Below are 15,813 nucleotides of genomic sequence, written 5' to 3' on the forward strand. Positions count from 1 at the left end.
GTCAAAGATATTTGCAATAAACAGACCTCAGTGCAAGAAAGTTACTCACGAGCAATGCAACACATAAGTACAAATATAAACATTATAAGACATAAAAGCAAGTCAAAGATATTTGCAACAAACAGACCTCAGTGCAAGAAAGTTACTTACCAGCAATTGAAGAAATACATACAGACATAAACATTATAAGACATAAAAACAAGGCAAAGATATTTGCGACAAACAGACCTCAGTGCAAGAAAGTTACTTACCAGCAATTGAAGACATAAATACACACATAAACATTATAAGACATAAAAACAGGTCAAAGATATTTGCAATAAACAGACCTAAGTGCAAGAAAGTTACTTACCAGCAATACAACACATAAGTACAAATATAAACATTATAAGACATAAAAACAGGTCAAAGATATTTGCAATAAACAGACCTCAGTGCAAGAAAGTTACTTACCAGCAATACAAGACATACATACACACATAAACATTATAAGACATAAATAGACACATAAACATTAGAAGACATAAAAGCAAGTCAAAGATATTTGCAACAAACAGACCTCAGTGCAAGAAAGTTACTTAACAGCAATACAAGACATAAGTACACATTTAACAGCAATACCAGACATAAATACACACATAAACATTATAAGACATAAAAGCAAGTCAAAGATGTTTGCAACAAACAGACCTCAGTGCAAGAAAGTTACTTAACAGCAATTGAAGACATACATACAGACATAAACATTATAAGACATAAAAACAGGTCAAAGATATTTGCAACAAACAGACCTCAGTGCAAGAAAGTTACTTACCAGCAATACAAGACATAAGTACACATTTAACAGCAATACCAGACATAAATACACACATAAACATTATAAGACATAAAAGCAAGTCAAAGATGTTTGCAACAAACAGACCTCAGTGCAAGAAAGTTACTTAACAGCAATTGAAGACATACATACAGACATAAACATTATAAGACATAAAAACAGGTCAAAGATATTTGCAATAAACAGACCTTAGTGCAAGAAAGTTACTTACCAGCAATACAAGACATAAGTACAAATATAAACATTATAAGACATAAAAACAGGTCAAAGATATTTGCAACAAACAGACCTCAGTGCAAGAAAGTTACTTACCAGCAATACAAGACATAAATACACACATAAACATTATAAAACATAAAAACAAGTCAAAGATATTTGCAACAAACAGACCTCAGTGCAAGAAAGTTAGTTAACAGCAATTGAAGACATACATACAGACATAAACATTATAAGACATAAACACAAGTCAAAGATATTTGCAATAAACAGACCTCAGTGCAAGAAAGTTACTTACCAGCAATCCAAGACATAAATACACACATAATCATTAGAAGACATAAATACACACATAAACATTAGAAGACATAAAAAAAGGTCAAAGATATTTGCAACAAACAGACCTCAGTGCAAGAAAGTTACTTACCAGCAATACAAGACATAAGTACAAATATAAACATTATAAGACATAAAAACAGGTCAAAGATATTTGCAATAAACAGACCTAAGTACAAGAAAGTTACTTACCAGCAATACAAGACATAAGTACAAATATAAACATTATAAGACATAAAAACAAGTCAAAGATATTTGCAACAAACAGACCTCAGTGCAACAAAGTTACTTAAGAGCAATTGAAGACATACATACACACATAAACATTGAAAGACATAAAAACAAGTCAAAGATATTTGCAACAAACAGACCTCAGTGCAAGAAAGTTACTTAACAGCAATTGAAGAAATACATACAGACATAAACATTATAAGACATAAAAACAAGGCAAAGATATTTGCGACAAACAGACCTCAGTGCAAGAAAGTTACTTACCAGCAATACAAGACATAAATACACATTTAACAGCAATACCAGACATAAATACACACATAAACATTATAAGACATAAAAGCAAGTCAAAGATATTTGCAATAAACAGACCTCAGTGCAAGAAAGTTACTTACCAGCAATGCAACACATAAGTACAAATATAAACATTATAAGACATAAAAACAGGTCAAAGATATTTGCAACAAACAGACCTCAGTGCAAGAAAGTTACTTAACAGCAATTGAAGACATACATACACACACACATAAACATTAAAAGACATAAAAACAAGTCAAAGATATTCGCAATAAACAGACCTCAGTGCAAGAAAGTTACTTACCAGCAATACAAGACATAAATACACGTTTAACAGCAATACCAGACATAAATACACACATAAACATTATAAGACATAAAAGCAAGTCAAAGATATTTGCAACAAACAGACTTCAGTGCAAGAAAGTTACTTAACAGCAATTGAAGACATACATACAGACATAAACATTATAAGACATAAAAACAAGTCAAAGATATTTGCAACAAACAGACCTCAGTGCAAGAAAGTTACTTAACAGCAATTGAAGACATACATACAGACATAAACATTATAAGACATAAAAGCAAGTCAAAGATATTTGCAACAAACAGACCTCAGTGCAAGAAAGTTACTTAACAGCAATTGAAGACATACATACAGACATAAACATTATAAGACATAAAAACAAGTCAAAGATATTTGCAACAAACAGACCTCAGTGCAAGAAAGTTACTTATCAGCAATTGAAGACATACATACAGACATAAACATTATAAGACATAAAAACAAGTCAAAGATATTTGCAACAAACAGACCTCAGTGCAAGAAAGTTACTTAACAGCAATTGAAGACATACATACAGACATAAACATTATAAGACATAAAAACAAGTCAAAGATATTTGCAACAAACAGACCTCAGTGCAAGAAAGTTACTTACCAGCAATACAACACATAAGTACAAATATAAACATTATAAGACATAAAAACAGGTCAATTATATTTGCAACAAACAGACCTCAGTGCAAGAAAGTTACTTAACAGCAATACCAGACATAAATACACACATAAACATTATAAGACATAAAAGCAAGTCAAAGATATTTGCAACAAACAGACTTCAGTGCAAGAAAGTTACTTAACAGCAATTGAAGACATACATACAGACATAAACATTATAAGACATAAAAACAAGTCAAAGATATTTGCAACAAACAGACCTCAGTGCAAGAAAGTTACTTACCAGCAATACAACACATAAGTACAAATATAAACATTATAAGACATAAAAACAGGTCAAAGATATTTGCAACAAACAGACCTCAGTGCAAGAAAGTTACTTAACAGCAATTGAAGACATACATACAGACATAAACATTATAAGAGATAAAAACAAGTCAAAGATATTTGCAACAAACAGACCTCAGTGCAAGAAAGTTACTTAACAGCAATTGAAGACATACATACAGACATAAACATTATAAGACATAAAAACAAGTCAAAGATATTTGCAACAAACAGACCTCAGTGCAAGAAAGTTACTTACCAGCAATACAACACATAAGTACAAATATAAACATTATAAGACATAAAAACAGGTCAAAGATATTTGCAAGAAACAGACCTCAGTGCAAGAAAGTTACTTAACAGCAATTGAAGACATACATACAGACATAAACATTATAAGACATAAAAACAAGTCAAAGATATTTGCAACAAACAGACCTCAGTGCAAGAAAGTTACTTACCAGCAATACAACAAATAAGTACAAATATAAACATTATAAGACATAAAAACAGGTCAAAGATATTTGCAAGAAACAGACCTCAGTGCAAGAAAGTTACTTAACAGCAATACAAGACATAAATACACATTTAACAGCAATACCAGACATAAATACACACATAAACATTATAAGACATAAAAGCAAGTCAAAGATATTTGCAACAAACAGACCTCAGTGCAAGAAAGTTACTTAACAGCAATTGAAGACATACATACAGACATAAACATTATAAGACATAAAAACAGGTCAAAGATATTTGCAATAAACAGACCTTAGTGCAAGAAAGTTACTTACCAGCAATACAAGACATAAGTACAAATATAAACATTATAAGACATAAAAAAAAGGTCAAAGATATTTGCAACAAACAGACCTCAGTGCAAGAAAGTTACTTACCAACAATACAAGACATAAATACACACATAAACATTATAAAACATAAAAACAAGTCAAAGATATTTGCAACAAACAGACCTCAGTGCAAGAAAGTTAGTTAACAGCAATTGAAGACATACATACAGACATAAACATTATAAGACATAAACACAAGTCAAAGATATTTGCAATAAACAGACCTCAGTGCAAGAAAGTTACTTACCAGCAATCCAAGACATAAATACACACATAATCATTAGAAGACATAAATACACAAATAAACATTAGAAGACATAAAAAAAGGTCAAAGATATTTGCAACAAACAGACCTCAGTGCAAGAAAGTTACTTAACAGCAATTGAAGACATACATACAGACATAAACATTACAAGACATAAAAACAAGTCAAAGATATTTGCCACAAACAGACCTCAGTACAAGAAAGTTACTTACCAGCAATTGAAGACATACATACACATTTAACAGCAATACAAGACATAAAAACACATATAAACATTACAAGACATAAAAACAAGTCAAAGATATTTGCAACAAACAGACCTCAGTGCAAGAAAGTTACTTACCAGCAATACAAGACAAAAGTACAAATATAAACATTATAAGACATAAAAACAGGTCAAAGATATTTGCAATAAACAGACCTCAGTGCAAGAAAGTTACTTACCAGCAATACAAGACATAAACACAAATATAAACATTATAAGACATAAAAACAAGTCAAAGATATTTGCAACAAACAGACCTCAGTGCAACAAAGTTACTTAAGAGCAATTGAAGACATACATACACACATAAACATTGAAAGACATAAAAACAAGTCAAAGATATACGCAATAAACAGACCTCAGTGCAAGAAAGTTACTTACCAGCAATAAAAGACATAAATACACACATAAACATTATAAGACATAAAAGCAAGTCAAAGATATTTCCAACAAACAGACCTCAGCGCAAGAAAGTTACTTACCAGCAATACAAGACATAAGTACAAATATAAACATTATAAGACATAAAAACAGGTCAAAGATATTTGCAATACACAGACCTCAGTGCAAGAAAGTTACTTACCAGCAATCCAAGACATACATACACACATAATCATTACAAGACATAAATACACACATAAACATTAGAAGACATAAAAACAAGTCAAAGATATTTGCAACAAGCAGACCTCAGTGCAAGAAAGTTACTTAAGAGCAATTGAAGACATACATACACACATAAACATTAAAAGACATAAAAACAAGTCAAAGATATTTGCAACAAACAGACCTCAGTGCAAGAAAGTTACTTACCAGCAATACAAGATATAAGTACAAATATAAACATTATAAGACATAAAAACAGGTCAAAGATATTTGCAATAAACAGACCTAAGTGCAAGAAAGTTACTTACCAGCAATACAAGACATAAGTACAAATATAAACATTATAAGACATAAAAAAAGGGTCAAAGATATTTGCAATAAACAGACCTCAGTGCAAGAAAGTTACTCACGAGCAATGCAACACATAAGTACAAATATAAACATTATAAGACATAAAAACAGGTCAAAGATATTTGCAACAAACAGACCTCAGTGCAACAAAGTTACTTAACAGCAATTGAAGAAATACATACAGACATAAACATTATAAGACATAAAAACAAGGCAAAGATATTTGCGACAAACAGACCTCAGTGCAAGAAAGTTACTTACCAGCAATTGAAGACATAAATACACACATAAACATTACAAGACATAAAAACAAGTCAAAGATATTTGCAACAAACAGACCTCAGTGCAAGAAAGTTACTTACCAGCAATTGAAGACATAAATACACACATAAACATTACAAGACATAAAAACAAGTCAAAGATATTTGCAACAAACAGACCTCAGTGCAAGAAAGTTACTTAACAGCAATTGAAGACATACATACAGACATAAACATTACAAGACATAAAAACAAGTCAAAGATATTTGCCACAAACAGACCTCAGTACAAGAAAGTTACTTACCAGCAATTGAAGACATACATACACATTTAACAGCAATACAAGACATAAATACACATATAAACATTACAAGACATAAAAACAAGTCAAAGATATTTGCAACAAACAGACCTCAGTGCAAGAAAGTTACTTACCAGCAATACAAGACATAAATACACACATAAACATTACAAGACATAAAAACAAGTCAAAGATATTTGCCACAAACAGACCTCAGTACAAGAAAGTTACTTACCAGCAATTGAAGACATACATACACATTTAACAGCAATACAAGACATAAATACACATATAAACATTATAAGACATAAAAACAAGTCAAAGATACTTGCAATAAACAGACCTCAGTGCAAGAAAGTTACTTACCAGCAGTACAAGACATAAATACACATATAAACATTATAAGACATAAATACACACATAAACATTACAAGGCATAAAAACAAGTCAAAGATATTTGCAATAAACAGACCTCAAAGCAATAAAATGACTTTCCAGCATTGATTCCTCATTTTCAGGGAGGGTTTTTTCATCTTGCACTTCGCTGACACGCATCAGCATCCAGTTCTTTATGAGAAAAGGGGAAGACTGAGGGAGGGATATACTCACCGTCACCGACACGCTGGGCATCAGTTTCCTGTGCTTCATCAGAAGAGATGGCGTTCGGGAGACTGTCATCCAGGATCCTGATGACTTGAGGAAGGCCTTCTTCTGCAGGACGCTCAACCACATAGTCAAGACAGTCTGTAAGGAAACAAGTTTAAAATAACATTAGGAATGTAATAAACAGCCAGTGCTAAAGCAACAGACCTACATTTATTAGTTTGAGCAGATGATGACAGAAGAGCATTTTAGGCTACATTTATGTCAGACTGAGTGACACTTCGACTTTTTCATGTGAGATCAAAAGATGTCAACTAAGTTCACATCATTAAGTGAAGCATCCATTTTTAATAGAAGAGCACCAAACCTCCACCAAGGCAGCTCACTCTGTGCACACTACACTTTTATGGTAACACTATTTTATTTTGTATACATTCATTTCTTTTTATTTGTCCTTTTTAAACCTTTATGCAAACACTACGTTGGAGTAGGTAATGGATAATAGGTACTCATTTGTAAATAACTGGACATAAATAGCTTGTTACATAAATATACTACAGGAAATGTATAACTAACTAGGTAGCTCATTCTCTTATTTATTTATTTATTTATTACGATTCTTTCATTAACAATGTAACACATTTTGAAACAGCATCAGAGGTTTAATGTACCAATTTCATGTCCTAAATGTTCCCAATACAAACAAAGGCAGTGGAACTCCAAGCACATATTTTTTAAAATAAAACACAAAATAAAACACACACATAAAGGTTTGACTTCATGATTATTTTGACTATGCTTAATGTTTTCAATATTATTTTTATATTATTTTGTTTTGATTATTTTTTTTATCACTGCGTTATGTAGCTGGGAAAAAACGTTATAGTTTACCTAATGAAGCTTTTGATCCAGAGAAGAAAATGATGTCAGGAGCTACAGGGGATCTGGTGTGTTCACCTGCATGTTCTATCATTGTGACAAAATGCTGTTACCATAGAAACTGATTTTATTTTTATTCTTTTTTTGGGGAGTATTTTACTAATCTTTGTCCATTAAGCTAGTTTAACCATTTTATTGGGGGGCAGTGTCAAATTTGAAGCCTTCAATCAAAGTAACACCTTTTTTCACATTCATAGGCCAGTCGGTAATAAATTCTACAGCTGTCCCGCAAAATTTAAAGCATACAAACTATTTACCGGGAAAAATCTTGGAATACACATATTTTGATCACATTAAAAATTTGATATTCACACTGGAACTTGTTAAATTATTATAGTTGTCTAGTGACTCTTAAAATAATTGAAGAATCTTTGAAACGTACCAGCCAGGTGACTTTCAATGAGTCCGGATCCATGATGAGCCAGCCAGCTTTGCTGTTATGACGAAACACAAGTACAAACGACTCAGAAGTCGTTTGTACTGTCGCTTTCTAGTAAATTCCGCTTTCTGTAGAAATATTCTCCAAAAGTTATCTTTCCACAAGCTGAGTTTGGAGCAGGTCAAGACAAGTTCACGAGCCAGCACAAAAGAACGAATGGAACGTTGTGGAAGTGCATTTAAACACTCGCCTTGGTTACGGTTGCCAACTGCCTGTGCACGTAATAAAACTATAAGAATGGAGCTCACTGCAATGTAATTTACAGTTAATTTATGGTCATTTATAGTTACTGCCTTTTCACCCTTTATGTGGGATGTAATATAAGCACGTAGGTATAGGTATATCCAGAAATAAACATAGATATTAGAAAGCAGCAAATCCGTAACTGAGATGTTTGCTTGAGTGAATAACATTAGCATATAGCTCATGGTAATATTACATCTTCACATTTTTCTTATCGAAGCTAACAATAACTTAGCGTTCTCGCTACTCACCATGCTGTAAAACAGGTATATGTTAGCAATGACAACATTTAACAGATATTAAAATGCTAGCCGCGCTAATTAGCCTTAGGATTGCTTGAGGTCTTGTTTTCAGCTCTAGTGGTCATAAGCGAACTTAGGCCTGTGCCAACCTTGAGCACGAACATCAATCTTGTAAAGCTCACTATTAAACTGACAAAAAGCCTTAGAGCCTAGAAACTATGATACTTACAACTCTGCTATGTTTGTGTCATAGCATATAGCAAGACCCCATAACGATAACTGACCTTTGACCTCTTCTCAAGATTAATCTTCAGGTCAAAGAGATAATGCTATATACAGCTATTTTAACACTATGTTTCTTACTGCCATTGTCTGACATAATATCCTTGAATCTTTTTCTAATTCAACACTTAATATAAACACTGTATGTTTATTTAAAAATTAAGAATTAAAAACGCTCCTTGTAATGCCAACTTTTGTTTTCAAATGTAAATAAAGTATATCAACTAACATACTGGACACTGTTCTGCTGAACAACACACATATTACGAATATTGTAGCTGGTGTTTTTTAGTAATTTATTATTTTATTTGTCATACAATTTAAAACTTTAATAACCTTTTCAATAAAACAAAGTATCAGATGTAATTATTCTGAAACTAAGTCTAAGCTTCCCATAACTTTTTATTGCAAGTTACATTACTGACATAATAAACATAAAATGTTTGTATTGTTCATCCACAAGTGCAGTCTCTGGCTCAAACAACACAGAAGCTTGGTGTGTTTGTTTCTCAGTCCAGGCATTACTGCTTGAATGCCTGTCATGAATTTAGGTAATTCAAATGCAATTGCCTAAAGAAAGTCTTTTACATTGTCCCAACTTCCCTTAAGCTGTACTGGGCTGGAGATGCAATGAAAGTAAAGAAGAGAAAACAATGTACAACGAGGGAAAAAAATAACCAACTATATACATGGTGTATGCGTAAGAAACATTGAAACAGAAACATTGTGGGTGTATACAAGGGCAGTTATATAATAAAATAAATAGGGGTGAAATGGTAAATGGTCTGTATTTGTATAGCGCTTTTCTAGTCCCTAAGGACCCCAAAACACTGTACATCCAGTCATCCACCCATTCACACACTGGTGATGGCAAGCTACATTGTAGCCACAGCCACCCTGGGACGCACTGACAGAGGCGAGGCTGCCGGACACTGGCGCCACCGGGCCTTCTGACCACCACCAGTAGGCAACAGGTGAAGTGTCTTGCCCAAGGACACGACGACCGAGCCTGTCTAAGCCAGGTCTCGAACCGGCAACCTTCCGATTACAAGGCGACCTCCCAACTCTTGAGCCACGATCGCTGGCTGGATGGAGGGGCTATGGTTGTTTAGGGTGGTAATACCACTGAGATACCACTGAGACCAAAATATTGCACAGGACCATAAATATTGCACACACTAGAGATATGGCACATGAGCCTAAAATATTGCACAAAACATGGAAAGACTGAGATATTGCACATAGCTAATCAATAGCAGCATCACAGTGGATGAACTGGGGAAGTCAGTTCATACTTTTAGTTTGCATTAAGAGTTCTGACAGCACATGGGAAGAAGCTGTTCTTATTTTCTTCAATCAGTAATGAATAGTAAGATGTTCTAGCTTTATGGAGGGCTTTTTTAATAAAGCAGGCTAAATGATGATCTACTACATTTTTGCACACCATTTCATCTCCAGCTTACGAGTTATCTGTTAAATGTTCCGTTTCTATGTCGTATGTTAAAACAAGATCTAGAGTGTGATTAAAGTGGTGGGGGGGCTTATTTTACTTTTTGAGAGAAGCCAGTTGAGTCTGATAACAGATTACACGCTGTCATTTTGAGCAATACAAATAATAAAACATTTTAACTGTCAGATAATTTCAAATGCAACAAACATCAGTATCATTATTTCATATTCTGTATAGTTTTTCATATTTATATCCTGTTCATAGCTTGTACTCACTACAGCCTGTACATACTTATAGTTATAGAATATTCACAACATACTTCATACCGTGTACATTATAACATACCATAATAGACCCATTTCTGTAATATACTTACATATCTATCCATCCATCCATCCATTCGCTTATCCTTTTCAGGGTCGCGGGAGGCGCTGGAGCCTATCCCAGTTGTCATAGGGCGAAAGGCGGGGTACAACCTGGACAGGTCGCCAGTCTGTCGCAGGGCCAACACACAGGGACAGACAACCATTCACACCTAGTGGCAATTTGAATTATCCAATTAACCTATCCCCACAAGCTGCATGTCTTTGGACAGTGGGAGGAAGCCGGAGTACCCGGAGAGAACCCACGCAAACACGGGGAGAACATGCAAACTCCACACAGAAAGACCCCAGCCTGATGTTGGAATTGAACTCAGGACCTTCTTGCTGTACGGCAACAGTGCTAACCACCGTGCCACCGTGCTGCCTCTTTTTTTTTTTTACCCATTCACACACACATTCACACACTGGTGATGGCAAGCTACATTGTAGCCACATATCTATATTATTGCTATTATATATTGTAATATATCTATATCACTAAAGCACTTCTGGATGGATGCAAACTGCATTTCGTTGCCCTGTACCTGTGCATGTGCAATGACAATAAAGTTGAATTCTAATTCTAATTCTAATTCTAAACACGAGCCCCACCCCCCACCCCCATCCCTATGTGATTGTGGAATATATATGCAGATGATGTTGTTTTGGTCCTGTCAAATCCTGAGCGATCTGTTCCTGTACTATTAGATCTGGTGAGGTTGTTTGTTATACAATTAACTGGTAGAAGATTGAGTTTGTGGCTTTAACTGCAAACCTGGATGTTGATTTCTTGAAAACTTTGCTTTTTAAAATTACAGACAGTAATAATTAAATGCACTTAAGAACAGGACGCAGCAACACTACATATGAGCGGGTGGAGGGAGGTTTGGGGTCTTCACTCACCCCCGTTCTGTTAACCGTCTGGGCAGGGGGACTGGGAGGAGGTGCTGGCCGTCAGATTGGGGTCTGGGATGCGGGGCCTCCCTGCTGCTGCAGATAAGGAGGCGGTTTGCTTTCCTCCACCCCAGAGAGAAGGGTTACATCTCCTGGGTCCGGGTCCGGTTTGCCCCTCTGAGGGCGGGGGTACCTGGACCTGAGATATAGAGTTAGACTCTTTGTGTCTGTCTCCACGTCGGGTGAGTTTGTGTATATGGGGGTGGGAATGCACCGTCTGTGTTTATATGTCAGCTTGGGTCTTAGACTCCACCTCTCTGGGAACATCTCAGGCTCTCCGAGGTTTGGAGGCCTATCTCCCCTCACTGCACTCCCTGCCAGTGGCTGATGCCCTCAGACGTTGGTGTGTTGGTGGTTCTTGGTGTCTGGGGCTGAGCGCTCATGTATGTGCCGACTCACTCCTGGTGGCCAACTGGCAGGGCCTGGTGCCCGTGGCCCGGCTGGGCCCCTTCCGGGAGGTGGGGTGCACTCAGGCCTCTAGCCTCTGGGCCTGAGGCCCAATTCTCTCTGGCACAGCTGGCTGCCGGCAGATCCCGCGGGCACGCCACTGCAACTCCCTCTGGCCTCTGCTCTGTGGCTGCTGGGTGACCTCTCGTTTAGGGCTCTCCTCAGCTCTTCCCAGGAGGGTGGCACGGTTGCACCCCTGGTGGTCCTCCTTGGGTCCTCGTATTCTGGGGCCTCTGAATGTCTGGGGGCTCCCCACACTCCCTAGCAGATCGTTACATGGAGAAACCTTTTGAATAGACTGTAAAATATTCATTAAGTTAAATGGAACACCAGAGCAGGCTAAGGTTCTAGTCATCAAAGAGATGACTGAACTAGAAAAATATAACTGATAAATGCAAAGCAGTGCTAAATATGATGTGACCGTCCAAGTGCACAACCAACGCAGATGTCTGACAATTTTCAACTAACAACTCATATAGATATTGAAAATAAGACATTGATGTATGACAGCAACATAGATCCTGATTGTAATTTCTTTAACAATAAGACAAATGAATGCAATTATTATACAAATGAGCAACTTAAAAAGGAATTCAAGGTAGAACAGGGTATAACAATGGTTCACTTTAATAGTCGAAGCTTATATGCAAAATTTCAATCCATCAAAGACTACATAACACAGTTTGAACAGCCATTCAATGTGATAGCCATATCGGAGACCTGGATAACTCCTGGAAAAGAAGAAGACTTTAAAATAAATGGATATGAATTCCTTCATGTAGACAGGATCAACAAGAAAGGAGGTGGGGTGGCACTTTACATTGATAAAAACCTAAAGTACAAAAGAATGGGAAGAATGACAACTGTTATTGATGGAGTGATGGAATGTTTATCAGTGGAAATAATTATAGAAAAAAGGAAAAACCTAATTGTCAGTTGTATATATAGAACACCAGGATCTAAGATTGAGATATTTAAGGATAATATGGAGGACTTATTTACAAATATAAATCAGAAAAGAATGTTTATTTGTGGGGACTTTAATATTGACTTATTGAATCCAAATCATAATAAGAGTACAGAAGAATTTATTGATTCCATGTACAGCATCGGTTTATTTCCACTGATAACAAGACCGACCAGAATAACATCTCATTGTGCAACTCTATTAGATAATATATTTACAAATATAATAGAAGGAAAGATAACAAGTGGGCTGTTAATCAATGATATAAGTGACCATTTACCAGTCTTTGCATCGTATAATTGCCATTATAAAGTGAACAACGATGGACATAAGATTATTTACAAAAGAATAAGAACAGAGAAGACCTTAAATTGTCTTAGAAATGAACTTTTAAAGCAAGATTGGAATATTGTATATGAACAAACAGAAGTTAATAAAGCTTACGAAGGATTTTTAAGAACATTTAACACATTACTTGATAAAAACTGCCCAGTAATTGAAATCAATAGGAAACACAACTATGCAGGAAGACCATGGATGACAAAAGGACTACAAAATGCCAGCAAAAAAAAGAATACCTTATATCGAGAATTCATAAAAAAGAGAACAATAGAAACTGAAATGAAGTATAAAACTTACAAAAATAAATTAACTAATATAATGAGATCCTGTAAAAGAGAGTATTACATTAAAAGGTTAGAACACAATAAAGATAACACAAGAGATATATGGAATGTATTAAACAGAATAATCAAAAATGAAACAAGGAATAATGATTACCCTGGGTACTTTATAGAAGGGACAAGAAGTATTAATAACATGGAGGAGATAGTAAATGGCTTTAATGAATTCTTCGTAAACATAGGGCCAAAACTGGCAGAAGAAATAAAGGTTGATGGAATAGAAAGGGACACTGGTGAAAATATTGAAAGGAATAGTAGCTCAATGTTTTTAAGAGCAGTGGAAGAGAAAGAGATTTATGACATGGTTAGAGGACTTAAGAACAAAACCAGTACAGACTGGAATGATATTGATATGGTAACGGTAAAGACAGTTATTGATGGTATCGTAAAACCATTAAAATATATATTCAACTTGTCGTTTCAAAAAGGAGTTTTTCCACAAAAAATGAAAGTTGCTAAAGTTATTCCCATTTACAAAACCGGTGAAAGACATCATTTTACAAACTATAGACCAGTGTCAATACTCTCCCAGTTCTCTAAGATACTGGAAAAACTCTTCATAAAAAGATTTGACAGTTTTGTGGAAAAATATGAATTAATGACAGATAGTCAGTATGGGTTCAGAAACAACAGATCAACAGCTTTGGCACTGATAGATCTAATGGAAAAGATAACGGAATGTATGGATAATAAGAGGTATGCGCTCGGAGTTTTCTTAGATCTAAAGAAGGCGTTTGATACTGTTAATCATGAAATTCTATTAAAAAAACTGGAAAAGTTTAGGGGAGTGGTTTTGGAATGGTTAAAAAGCTATGTAGGGAATAGGCAACAATATGTACAAATAAATGAATATAAATCTAATTTGATGGATATAGCTTGTGGAGTACCGCAAGGTTCAGTACTGGGTCCAAAAATGTTTATTATGTACTTAAATGATATCTGCAGAGTATCGGAGATTTTAAAGTTTGTAATATTTGCAGATGACACAAATATACTGTGTGCAGGTGGGGAATTGCCACAGGTTTTGGAAATGATCACACAGGAATTAACGATATTAAAGAAGTGGTTTGATATAAATAAATTATCATTGAATCTCGATAAAACCAAATTTATGTTGTTTGGAAACCAAAAGAAAAACATCGAAGTAGAAATATGTGTTGACAATGTATATTTAGAAAGAGTAAATGAAATAAAATTTCTTGGGGTGATCATTGACCACAAGCTCTGTTGGAAGCCACACATTACTTATGTTCGGGGGAAATTGGCACGGGGCATTGCCGTCCTGGGAAAAGCAAAGCATATGTTGGATCAGAAAGCACTGCACATTTTATACTGTGCTTTACTACTGCCATATATGAGCTACTGTGTAGAGGTCTGGGGAAACACATACAAAAGTAACACACAAACAATAACTATAATACAGAAAAGGGCCATTAGATTAATAAATAATGTAGGGTACAGGGACCATACAAATGCACTCTTTGTCAAAATGCAAGCTATTAAATTCCAAGACTTGGTGAAGCTTAAAACAGCGCAAATAATGTATAAAGTCAGAAATAAATTGCTTCCCAAAGAAATCTGTAAATTGTTCATAGAAAGAGAAGGTGGGTATAACTTAAGAGGGAAATGGAATTTAAAAATACAAAGTGCTAGAACAACTTTAAGAACTATGTCAATCTCAATTTCAGGAGTTAAATTATGGAACAGTCTAACAGAAGAAATAAAAGACAGTCAAAACATAAAACAGTTTAAAGTAAAATATAAAAACCTAATTTTAAATAAGTATAAGAATGAAGAAAACGGGGTTAACCCAGGATGGTAATGTTGCTGGTAATGGTGTTGCGGTTCTTTTTTGGTTGTTTTTTTGTTTTTTTGTTTTGTTTTGGTTTGTTGTTTTTCCATAACTTGTGTATCTGCAAATATACACATTCTGTATTTTTCATATGAAAGAAACTATACTGTGGTGGGGCTTGCTAATTTCTTGTTTTTGATTTATGTATGTTATGTTTTGTTTTACTTCATATGTTTATATGTTTCATATGTTGTTTGTTTAATTTAAGACAAAAAAAAAATTAAATGAATGACAGGTAAAACTTGAGGG

General features: G+C 34.8%; 1 pseudogene across 1 annotated transcript in view; it reads left to right on the plus strand.

Annotated features, from left to right (window-relative positions):
- The window catches only part of LOC308395321 (kallikrein-8-like), a 117,680-nt pseudogene that overhangs the window by 95,316 nt on the left and 6,551 nt on the right, over window positions 1-15,813 (plus strand). The gene's annotated exons all lie outside the window — the stretch shown is intronic.

This window comes from Rhamphochromis sp. 'chilingali' (assembly GCF_963969265.1).
Source record: "Rhamphochromis sp. 'chilingali' genome assembly, chromosome: 4".
Classification (NCBI taxonomy): Eukaryota; Metazoa; Chordata; class Actinopteri; order Cichliformes; family Cichlidae; genus Rhamphochromis; species Rhamphochromis sp. 'chilingali'.